This window comes from Ctenocephalides felis, unplaced genomic scaffold, assembly GCF_003426905.1.
Source record: "Ctenocephalides felis isolate EL2017-DRISC unplaced genomic scaffold, ASM342690v1 CF-g0.4_SCAFFOLD_03571, whole genome shotgun sequence".
NCBI lineage: Eukaryota > Metazoa > Arthropoda > Insecta > Siphonaptera > Pulicidae > Ctenocephalides > Ctenocephalides felis.
The window spans coordinates 65,819,495-65,830,243 of record NW_020539725.1 but is presented as its reverse complement, the minus strand read 5'-3'; positions in this window follow the sequence as shown (position 1 = coordinate 65,830,243).

The following is a 10,749-nucleotide window of genomic DNA, read 5'->3' as shown; positions in this document are numbered from 1 at the left end:
TCAATACAAGCAGAAAGTTTTTTGAATCATTCAAATCTGATGCTTAGTTCACTCAAAAACTACCATTTTTTGCACATTTAGCTCGGTATCTTCGAAATGGCGGGACCTGCTTTGTCAAAAACTAATTACCTCTTCTCCCAATCATTACAAATTAAATGTTTTTAGATCATTCAAATCCGATATTTCGTTCTCTTAAAAACTCGATTTGTATTTTCTGCACTCTTCGCTCTTTATCTCCGTAACTGCTGGACCTGCCTTTACCAAAAACTAATCAGCACATCTCCCTATCAATAGGAATCGAATATTTTTTGAAGCATTGAAATCGGCTGATCCGTCCGCCCGAAAACGTGACCGAAAAATTGTATCCATACATACATACACACACACATCCATTTTTTCTGAAGTATACCAAAATATTCAGAAACCTTCAAAACGTCGAGAAATGCAAAAATTATCAATTACGATTTTTGAACGATTACAATAACTTACTCTACGGGAAGTAAATAAATAAACGATTTTTTAAAGTATCAATACAAATTTAAAATTTGTGTTTGAGTCTAGATCGTCGATACCAGGATATTTGTTTATTTAATACAATAACATCTAAGTTTATATCTATTTCAATTGCACATTTTTCTTTTCCAAATAATTATTCAAGTGCTATCAATCGAAAGACGTTTTAGCAAACAATAAAAGCAAATAAAATGATTCTGATTTTATATATATACTTGAACGTGTGGCTTTGCACAGATTCCAAGTTTTTAAAAACATAATTTATTGCAAAAATATTTATATATTATTATTTTGTTATTTAATATAATTGATAAAATGAAATACTTGTTATTGAATTTATTGATTGTTGGATATGCAAGATGCATTGTTGTGGGTAAGCTATATAAATAGACTAGGTGTATGTGGCATTTTGTCTCAAGGCAAATTACATGAACGTGTAAATAATATTCTCATCAATCAATAACAATTGAGATTTATATCTTCTTGTATATAAAAATGTAGCTCTCGATAAAATGATTCGGCAAAACTCGAAAACGGCTGAACCGATTTGGCCAGTCTTAGTCTTGAAACATTCGTGCTAATCAGCAGATCGTCGGAAAAGTGAGATATTATTTCAAATCCGCGTAGAAACTTTACATTTTTAATTTGAACATTTTTATAAAAGCGTAATTTAAATAAAACAATGGACGGTGGGTAATACGTCAAATGTCAAACGTTTTTGACAGATGATGTTCAATTACGTTTAATAGGATGTTTTACGTGAATGTTATTTAATTATGATTAAATTGTAGTAAGTAGTTTTGTTTGTAGTTTTATTTATACACAAAAACGTTATTAAACTGATCGCAAGTGTTACTAGAAACTCAAAATATCAACTTTTTTGAAATGTTAACTTTTTGACATATTTTTCTCAAACACGGTGCTCTGAAAGATCTCATTTGTATAATTATATACTCATTGGTATTTGTAAAACATTTTCTAGGTTATATTATTTTCTATTTATGTTATTTAAATTCAGAACCTAAATTTGTTCTGTGAATAACATTTTCCCAGTTATAATTTCCCAGAATTTATCGAAGAATATATAGTAATATATAAAGATCAGGGGTTAAAAAGGTCCACCACCGATGTGTCAAAAACCAGTAAAGTTAAGCATTGTTTAATAATAATATTTGAAAGTAGAGGGAGAAACAAGAAACGGTACGGCTGATCCTTGCCAATAAGACCAAAAATCCTTAAAAAATAGATCACGTAATTAATGAAAGCACCCTAAAACCAGTATTAGTTTCTCATGAAATTCTTAAACATTCTCATAAAATTCAAAACAGATTTTCATAGATTCTCATATATATTTTTGGTAGATTCTAACTGTATTCTTACTAGATTTGTACAAGATTCTTTTTTGGTTCTAGCTAGATTCTTACTGAACTCTTATTAAATTCTAACTTGGTTTTAACTTGATTATAACTTCCAAATCTTGAATAAATATTTGAAAAAATCTTACTAAAGTAAAATTCAGTGCTAGTGCTAATGATAATATAAACTCATTAAAATTTAGACTAAAGGCTTTTAGGACATAAAAGCACATATTTGTGCACTAAAATTAATATAATTATAGATATCAATTGGAAATCATAATGATTAGATTTACTTGAAAGCAAAAACTTAAGTTTCTACATAAACTTTTGAAATTTTTATCTAAATCTCAATTTCGATTCAAGCAGCTTGCTTTAAGGCAAAATGCCACTCACACCTAACCAATTTAGGTCATAGATTATCTGGCAATGGCTTAAAATGCTTCTAGGAACAATTCTTCACTACCATAGAAATCCTTAACTAGTGGGGTGAGTGGCATCGTGCCTTAAGGCAAATTGCTGGAACTTCCCGTACCGTAACAAAATGTTCGAGGAATATTGAATGTTTTCAAATAGATTATTATAAACATTGTAACATTGTATATTAGAACTACAGTCAGAATTAAAAATAAAATCTGAATTATTTTCGATATACAAAAAATTAAAAAAAAAAAATAATAATAATGAAACAAAATTTTTTTTTTCCAAAATAAATTATTTTGTTAAGACAAGCAGAAAGTTCTTTGAATCAATTAAATCGGACGCTTAGTTCTCTCAAAAACTGCCATTTTTTGTACATTTAGCTGTATCTCCGAAATGGCTGGGCCTGCCTTTGCGAAAAACTAATAACCCCTTCTCCCAATCATTACTAATTGAATGTTTTTTAGATCATTGAAATCGGATGCTCCGTTCTCTCAAAAACTCGATTTCTATTTTCTGCACTCTTTGCTCCTTATCTCCGTAACTGCTGGACCTGCCTTTGCCAAAAACTAATCAGCACATCTCCTTATCAATAGGAATCGAATGTTTTTTAAACCATTCAAATCGGTTGATCCGTACGCCCGAAAACGTGGGCGAAAATTGGTATCCATACATACATACACACACACACACATCCATTTTTTCTGAAGTATGCCAAAATGTTCAGAAACCTTCAAAACGTCGAGAAATGTAAAAATTTTCAATTCCGATTTTCGGCCCATTAGAATAACTTACCCTACGGGAAGTTAAAAATTAAAATTTAAAACAAAACAAAAATTATGAAAATAGTGACATTTCACAAATACTTTAAAAATTTGAGTTTATAAAAATTTAAAAAAAAAATAAGTAAATTTTTGTTAAAAAATTGTACTTTTGGAGAATTTTAAATATTTTAGTCAGGTAAATGTTCGGTTTTAAAATTTGTGCCTTTAATTTAATAATTTAGGGGGCGTCCATTAATCACGTAAGGCTTTTAGGGAAGGTTTGACAAAAGATCACGAAAAAAGGAAAGGGTTTTAGTAAGATCCCACTTGTATTTATTTTTTACCTAGATTTTCAGAAAAAAAATAAAATAAAATTCGAAATTTTTTTTCGAAAATTCGAAAAATTCGTTTAAGAAATTTTATGTAACTAAAAATACACGTGATGTTTTATGGGGGAGGGGAGAGGTTAATTTTAAATATCATAAATTTTAAATTGGAGGGAGAGTCCAAACATTCCTAAAAAACCAATCACGTTATTCATGGACGCCCCCTTACATAAGTTCCCGAAAGAAAAGTTTTTGTTTCCACCAGTTTCAACCAACATAGGATAAAAATAGATATTATTATTGCTATTGTCACCTTTGTCACTTTCTTTATTTTTCATCCAGGTGAATGCGAAGAACAATGTGGCCCACACGAAGAATGGAATGATTGTGGTGCCCAAATCATATGCCAAAGAAGATGTCCTGGTGAAGTCGATGGCTTAAACCCAGGTCCTATCTGCACCAAGATGTGTGTCCCAACCTGTCAATGCAGAGATGGATTCGTTAGAAGATCAATGGAAGATCAGACGTGCATACCAGAAGACGATTGTGAAAGTGAGTAGATAATAGAAATATTGAAAACTAGATGACCCGACAGTTGTCCTGTACCCATGTCTACAAAATAGTTGTCCTGTACCCATGTCTACAATTTTTTAATATAATATACTAATATTTACCGTTTATCTAAAAATAATAATTATTGTTTCTTAAATTACTCTTCACGCCAAAATGCATATACATTCAAAATATGAGCGATGTTAAATGTAGAACTGCTTTAAATAAAATGATGAGTCTCAATTCCCCCACACTATATTGGAAATTGAAGTCTTTTAAATGGCTTAACATAACCATAACCATAACATAACGCTGGTACTTCATGTTGATTATAATCAATTTAATTTTTTATTATTTAAGATATCCAAAATTGCATCTTAAACTTCTCCTAATCGATATCATGAGGACCGAATTGTATGTATTCATCTTTACTTCTCCATTTGTTGTTATAAAGTGAAATTTTTACTTATTTTAAAAATATTGTGGAAAGATTAGTAAATGATGCAAAGAAATTATATATCGAAAAAAAAACTATATTGAAAATTTAATATCCGAATCTTGTGTTGGCGCCCCCTAAGGCGTGCACTCGTATTTTTCTCGTGCATTAAAGGTAGGACCAGACCTGATTAATACTTAATTTCATATTTTAAGTGAATTAATTTGTCATATTTGTTCATATATGCAGTGCTGGATTTAAAGTAGGGGCAATCGGGGCTACTGCCCAGGGCGGCAAATTTTGGGGGGGCGGCGAAATTTGGACAGTGAGAAAAAAATTGTATACAATACAATCAACTTTTTTTAACAACATTTTCTATTTCGAGAAATATAATTAACAAAACATAATACGATTACAATGCAAAATTTGGGTTGAAATAAACGAACACTAAAATTTATTATTTTGCCTTGCCTCCCTCTCCGAACGTAAATTATCAAATTCGTTAATAAGTTATCAAATTTGGCAATTTGGTTAACATAAAGATCCGTAACAAGCTGAAAGTTTAAGAAAAATATGTTCTTCAGTTCTCGAGCCCTCTTAAAATGACGTATTTGTGCACTTCCAAGCTTATAGCGTCGAAAAAAAAATTTAACTAGTGACTCATGGCATTGTGCCTTAAGACAAATTACTGAAACATCCCGTACTAAAAATTACATTTTATAAAGACCTTTAAATTTTATTGAAAAATGAAAAAAAACAACTTCTAGAACACATTTTTTGTATTTTGAAATTTTTCCAAAATTATGAACTTTTTGCAAAGCAATCGCGCTGCGTAGCTGTTTCAGAGAAGAAATATCGAAACTCAATTACCATTTTTCGTAATTGCCTGTACCAAAATTAATGCACGTCTCCCCATTAATACAAATCTAATATTTTTTAATTATTCAAGTCGATTTCGAGAACACGGATCAACCGATTTATGATTCAATTCCTATTGATAAGGAGACGTGCTGATTAGTTATTGGTCAAGGCAGGTCCAACTGTTTTGAAGATACGGGCCAAAATGCCAAAAATGATAATTCAGTTTTTGAGAAAAAAGCGTCCAATAACAGTCAACAAAATTTACAGAATAAATAACTGCTTAAATTTGTAGCGGTTTTTAGCGGTTTCGATGATCCAATAAAGAAAGAAGCATTTGGCGGACAAAAGTGATCATAAGACATATGCACATTAAATTATCAGATATTTTAAAGATATTATAATAATAAGTATAAATTTTGTATACATTTATATAAGTTCTGTAACATTGTTTATCCGTATGACAGCGACGCGGCGCTTACGCGCTTCTATATTTTGTCCCTCGCAGCTGAAGCAGCGCGATTGCTTTAAAAAAAAGTTCGAAAGTTCGTAAAATTTCAGGGACGGGGCCGCATTTTTGTCAGTGCCCCGGGGCGCCAAATTTCTAAATCCGGCCCTGCATATGTGTGTCATTCAATCTACCATACATATACTGTATTTTGTATTATTTTAATTTCTGGCACATATCAGCTGCTTTTTGACAATAATAATGTAGACATTTCATTTGTCTTATTCATAATCATACATTTATTATATATATTCTAATATTGTCTAGGTTCATAAGTATATTGAAATTTTTGGCAGATGATAGTTTTCATTTGTTTTCGATGCAAACAGTGACATGTCCTTTTTTGCAATTTTTCCATTTATTTCTACAATATTGCATATACATCTCAGTACTTTATAATCACATACATCCTAGAAAATTTCCTTAACAAACTTCAGAAAGATTTATCAAAATCCGAATAATCGTTCAGAAAGAGTATACAGTGAGTGCTTGTAATTTAATATGAACTTTATATAATAGTAATAAAGCTCAAATTGATTCTACATTTTAGTTAGAAAACGTTTGTATGTGAAAACGAAAAGGGTGTTTTTAGGGTTTTCCCAGCAATTATTCGATTTTTTCTCGCCGTAAGAACCATCCTTGGACTTCAACAAACATTTTAAAAATTGGCCAAATTGGTCCAGGCTTTGTTGAGTTATGTGCTTACCAACACATTTTGCGATTCATTTTTATATATAAGATGGATGAGAGAGAAAAAAATGTAAACGAATTTTGAAAACAATTTGTAAGCTTGCCTTAATGCCCTAAACCCTTACTCATACTTTTTTCAATTTTGGTATCAAAAATTAGGCTTCTACTTGATTATCTTTCATTTTTCATCTCAAATATCAGCATGCCCTGTAGAAACTAGGGAATGCAATATCAATGAAAAATTTCAATACCGGTATTTCGGTAATTTTTCATTTTAAAACCGGAATGTCGGTAAATTACCGGTATTTTTATTATCTTAAACAAACGTAAACAAAATTGAAAGTTACAACTGCAACTATATTCAACTATACAATAAAAACAATAAAATAAAACAATAATTTATTTTTTAAATAATAATTTAACAAAGTTATATCCAATTTAATTAATTCATTATCACTATCGAGTATATTGAGTACTTTTCACCAAAAACAAACTTATGAGTAAGAAAGACCAAAAACTCATAAAAGATCATATTATATTATTATAAAAAACTGTATTGTCTGTATCCAATGTGTTAAATTAGCATAATCTCCAATATTTTAAAAAAATAATTTTTCTAGACTAATTTAAGATCGGATACTTTGTCAAGATAAATAATAGGTTATTATAATTGTTGAGTATTATTTAAAATAATGTGACGCTTCTATAATATTTTCAAACTTCAAAACTTTTTCGAAAAATAATATTTTATAATTGTAATAAGAAGCAAAGATATTTAGTACTTATCATAATTATTATGTATAAAGTTAGAAAAAAATAAAGATTTCGCAGGGGTAATCTGTATGATATAATAAATTTTGGCGCAAATATCACCTAAAAAACCGTTACATTTTTAAAAAAGATGAAACAAACATCATTATCTATCAGTCTAATTCTATTTATTGTAACACGATATGAAGCCTTTAGTAAAGCAATAAATATTCAGTTTAATGACGAGTTGAAATAATATTTGACATTTGTTTATCTTAGAGAAACACTTGAAGATATAGCTGTATATGGGATTATAGAATTTAAAAATAAATTTGTTTCGAGAAATTTAAACTTTAATGCATTATGTATCAAATAGCGCTTATGTAAAAATACCGAAAATACCGGTATTTTTTGAGGTAAATACTGGTAAAAATACCGCCGAAATATCGGGCAGTTTACCGGTATTTCGGTATACCGGTATACCGGTATTGCATTCCCTAGTAGAAACTATCATGTGCATGATAAATGAGAGATGGGATGAATTTGGCGATGTGAGTTTACAATGTCAAGACAACTGGGCTGTAGTTCTTTGTCAACAACCGTTTCCAATTTGCGATCAAATCTGTTGTAGATTAAAAAAATATATATTTACAACAAATCCATATCTTTCTATAACTATTATCAGATTGATATGGTCTTTTTTTCGCAGTGTATACATTTGACTGTTTAGAAAATGAAAGGTGGTATGAATGTGGAGGTATGAGTCCATTATGTCGACAAATGTGCAGACCAGGCTGTACTTGTGCAGATGGTTTTGTCAGAATATCAGCAACTAATCCCACTTGCATACGACAGCAAGAATGTGGTAAATGAAAATCTGTTATAGTTATTAAATTAATTTGATTGAGAAAATCTTCTATCAGGTTGTTTTGAGCATGAGATTTGGGATGAATGTCGAATTGAGCGAGCTTGTCAATTAACATGTCCTATGATAAATGGTGAAGTTCCCTTTCCGACTTGTTTGATGACAAAACCTTGTATTGGAGGATGTATTTGTGAAGATGGATATGTAAGGACTTCTGCAACTAATGCAACTTGCATTCCTAGTGAAGACTGCGGTAAAATAACAATTTTATAATTCTTTTTTTTTTATATCAGCTTCATACAAATAGTTTCTCAGTATATCCTGGGAATTTCATCTGTGCCCCACCAAGGAGTTCTAATATAATATAGTCAGTTTTATATTTCGATTTATATGTATTATTATAATACTCATATTGCATGCTGTAGATAATTGTTGTAAATAATATTGAATTAGGTATTAACCTTTGAGATTTTTGAGAAATTTTAGTAGATATTTTGATGTTTTGTATCATATCAAGAAAAAATATGTGTTAGGAAATCATTATAAATATAAAATGAAATGAAGAGAGTATTGAATAAAATAGTGCTATTATTTTTTTTTTGGATTACTACAATAATAATTTTTAGAAAAATTTATTGATATACAAAATAGTATTTGATTTGGAAAACCGTATATCAAAATAAGTTTCTAATAATATTATAAGAAATTGATCATAATTGTATTATTGGTAATGGAGTGGTTTTAAATATTTACAATTCAAATACAGTTTTTTTATACAGTACCATGTTTGCACTAATTTAAATTTGGCCAAAAATTTGGCCAAGATCTAAGTTTTGCGTTTTGATGAGCTCTTCAGGACGTACCGTTTGTACTACAAACTTTAAATTTGAGTATGTTTTACATCAATGTATCTACTATGACAAAAATACTAAAATCAATGAGTTTTGTTTCAAAATTTTGAGATATTAACTTTTTTTTAAACAAAAAGTACCTGAAAATTGGCCAAGATTGAAGTTCTGTATTTTGATGAGCTCTTCAGGACGTACCACTTATACTAAAAACTTTAAATTTGAGTATATTTACATCAATGTATCTACTATGACAACAAATACTAAAATTGATGAGTTTTGTTTCAAAATTTTGAGATATTAACGTTTTTTTAAACAAAAGATACCTAAAAATTGGTCAAGATTGAAGTTCTGTATTTTGATGAGCTCTTCAGGACGTACCGTTTGTACTACAAACTTTAAATTTGAGTATGTTTTACATCAATGTATCTACTATGACAAAAATACTAAAATCAATGAGTTTTGTTTCAAAATCTTGAGGTATTAACGTTTTTTAAAACAAAAAGTACCTAAAAATTGGCCAAGATTGAAATTCTGTATTTTGATGAGCTCTTCAGGACGTACCATTAGTACTACAAACTTGAAATTTGAGTATATTTTACATCAATGTATCTACTATGACAACAAATACTAAAATTTTTGGATCTAGATCTAAATTTTGCATATTGATGAGGAAAATTAACTTCGTTTGTACTACAACCTTGAAATTTGAGTATGTTTTATATCAACGTGTATGGTTATGATTTTCCTCTCAGGCTTTCCAAGAGATTGTCTAAGAAATGAGCATTGGACAGAATGTGCATTAGGCGCAGCTTGCCAAATGAATTGCCCAAAAGTACTTGGTGAAGAACCAATCCCATTATGTTTGCCTGCAGAGCCTTGTCCAGGAGGTTGTGTCTGTGATGATGGTTACGTCAGAACTTCAAATACTGATCTTAATTGCATACCTCGAGAACAATGTGGTAAAGAAAAATATTCTTATAATGTATATACTTATTCTGCATTGTATGGCTCTTTTTCATCTCAAAGTGTAGCCATTTAAATTAGTGATCGCCCTGCTTCTAAGGCATCAATATCTAATATAATTCAATTCCTTTTAAAAGTCTATTGTCTTTAATTAAGGTCCAATCGTAATCATGCGCTGCATAAAATATGAGATGTGGGATGAATGTGGCATGAAAGAACATTGTCAAAACACGTGCATAATTTTGGGACAAAAACCATCTCCAATTTGTCCTGAAAACTGTACTGCCAGTTATGCCTGCATTGACGGATATGTTAGAACATCAGAAAATAATAGAACTTGCATTACAGAAGAGTATTGTGGTAAACAAATTCTAATGTCACACTAGGTAGCTCAGCACAAGCATAAAACATGAAGACGCCAATCACAGTATCAAACCTCTAATCACTAATACAAAATATCTTTATGTACCGATGTATAAAAAACATATCAATATGTTTTTTCTAATTATATTTCACTTACAGGATGTATAGAGCCAGTCCAATGCGGGCCATTTGAGCGAGAAACTGATTGTGGATCAATGTGCCAAGAAACATGTGCCCAAATATTAGAATTAGAAGAACCAAAAATGTGCCCCATGGTCTGTTTGCCAAATATGTGTGAATGCATTCCAGGATATGTGAGAATTTCACAAGACGACTGGATGTGTGTGCCAAGAGATATCTGTTGTGACATTTTCGGCAAATAAAAACAATTACACAAAGAATGTAAATGTAAAAATTCATGACTATAGAGCTTAGGTACATTTTGAGAGTTATCGAGTACTGGAATGAAATAAACAGATTGAAGAATAGATGTAAAGTATCTTTTACCTGTAATATTAACTTTTCATAATCACAA